Source organism: Phyllobates terribilis, unplaced genomic scaffold, assembly GCF_046119375.1.
Source record: "Phyllobates terribilis strain yellow unplaced genomic scaffold, ASM4611937v1 Scaffold_7006__1_contigs__length_40559, whole genome shotgun sequence".
Classification (NCBI taxonomy): domain Eukaryota; kingdom Metazoa; phylum Chordata; class Amphibia; order Anura; family Dendrobatidae; genus Phyllobates; species Phyllobates terribilis.
Window position 1 is genome coordinate 2,501 of NW_027369747.1, and position 2,500 is coordinate 5,000.

Below are 2,500 nucleotides of genomic sequence, written 5' to 3' on the forward strand. Positions count from 1 at the left end.
CAGGAGGCTCCAAAAGTGTGGGTAAAATATATATCCCACAGGGGAAAATTGAAAAAAAGTTGAAAAAAAAAATTTTTGGGGACTTAGAAAATTTTTCAACTTTTGTCAGACTTCCAGACAGGGGAGCGTGTCAGTGCGCGCATCCGATTTCAGTTCCAGAGCGATTCGCGCGATGAGTCCTTGATACTTAGTCGTTTTTGGCAAAATTTCTGACTTTTTGAAAATTTCACAATTTTGTGAAAACTTCCACAAAATGAGGTTCTAGTATGTTAGAGGGCATCCCAGGAGGGCTCCAAAAGTGTGGGTAAAATATATATCCCACAGGGGGAAAAATTGAAAAAAAGTTGAAAAAAAAAAATTTTTGGGGGACTTAGAAAATTTTTCAACTTTTGTCAGACTTCCAGACAGGGGAGCGTGTCAGTGCGCGCATCCGATTTCAGTTCCAGAGCGATTCGCGCGATGAGTCCTTGATACTTAGTCGTTTTTGGCAAAATTTCTGACTTTTTGAAAATTTCACAATTTTGTGAAAACTTCCACAAAATGAGGTTCTAGTATGTTAGAGGGCATCCCAGGAGGGCTCCAAAAGTGTGGGTAAAATATATATCCCACAGGGGGAAAATTGAAAAAAAGTTGAAAAAAAAATTTTTTGGGGACTTAGAAAATTTTTCAACTTTTGTCAGACTTCCAGACAGGGGAGCGTGTCAGTGCGCGCATCCGATTTCAGTTCCAGAGCGATTCGCGCGATGAGTCCTTGATACTTAGTCGTTTTTGCAAAATTTCTGACTTTTGGAAAATTTCACAATTTTGTGAAAACTTCCACAAAATGAGGTTCTAGTATGTTAGAGGGCATCCCAGGAGGGCTCCAAAAGTGTGGGTAAAATATATATCCCACAGGGGGAAAATTGAAAAAAAGTTGAAAAAAAAAATTTTTGGGGACTTAGAAAATTTTTCAACTTTTGTCAGACTTCCAGACAGGGGAGCGTGTCAGTGCGCGCATCCGATTTCAGTTCCAGAGCGATTCGCGCGATGAGTCCTTGATACTTAGTCGTTTTTGGCAAAATTTCTGACTTTTTGAAAATTTCACAATTTTGTGAAAACTTCCACAAAATGAGGTTCTAGTATGTTAGAGGGCATCCCAGGAGGGCTCCAAAAGTGTGGGTAAAATATATATCCCACAGGGGGAAAATTGAAAAAAGTTGAAAAAAAAAATTTTTGGGGACTTAGAAAATTTTTCAACTTTTGTCAGACTTCCAGACAGGGGAGCGTGTCAGTGCGCGCATCCGATTTCAGTTCCAGAGCGATTCGCGCGATGAGTCCTTGATACTTAGTCGTTTTTGGCAAAATTTCTGACTTTTTGAAAATTTCACAATTTTGTGAAAACTTCCACAAAATGAGGTTCTAGTATGTTAGAGGGCATCCCAGGAGGGCTCCAAAAGTGTGGGTAAAATATATATCCCACAGGGGGAAAATTGAAAAAAAGTTGAAAAAAAAAATTTTTGGGGACTTAGAAAATTTTCACACATGTGTCAGACTTCCAGAGAGGGGAGCATGTCAGTGCGCGCATCCGATTTCAGTTCCAGAGCGATTCGCGCGATGAGTCCTTGATACTTAGTCGTTTTTGCAAAATTTCTGACTTTTTGGAAAATTTCACAATTTTGTGAAACTTCCACAAAATGAGGTTCTAGTATGTTAGAGGGCATCCCAGGAGGGCTCCAAAAGTGTGGGTAAAATATATATCCCACAGGGGGAAAATTGAAAAAAAGTTGAAAAAAAAAATTTTTGGGGACTTAGAAAATTTTTCAACTTTTGTCAGACTTCCAGACAGGGGAGCGTGTCAGTGCGCGCATCCGATTTCAGTTCCAGAGCGATTCGCGCGATGAGTCCTTGATACTTAGTCGTTTTTGGCAAAATTTCTGACTTTTTGAAAATTTCACAATTTTGTGAAAACTTCCACAAAATGAGGTTCTAGTATGTTAGAGGGCATCCCAGGAGGGCTCCAAAAGTGTGGGTAAAATATATATCCCACAGGGGGAAAATTGAAAAAAAAGTTGAAAAAAAAAATTTTTGGGGACTTAGAAAATTTTTCAACTTGTGTCAGACTTCCAGAGAGGGGAGCATGTCAGTGCGCGCATCCGATTTCAGTTCCAGAGCGATTCGCGCGATGAGTCCTTGATACTTAGTCGTTTTCAGAAGTCACAATTTTGACTTCCAGGACCCGCAAAACGTTTGTAAATTGAGCCCGCTCCCCAGTTCCAAGCGTTTTGAGGTGTCCCCGGTTGCAGTAATGCAGCCTGCCCACTAGATGTCGCAAAAGAGACAAAAAGTGAAAAAGAACCAGAATGAGGAAATTCCAGGGAGCCGAATCCGCTGACAGTTCCAGGCGATCGGGCACTTTTTTGCATGCGTCCCTAAAGTGGGTATAGGGTGACACTCCATGCAAAGACCCAGTTTTGCACACCACCGGCAGAATATATGAGAGAGAGGTACCTCTCAGCCCCGA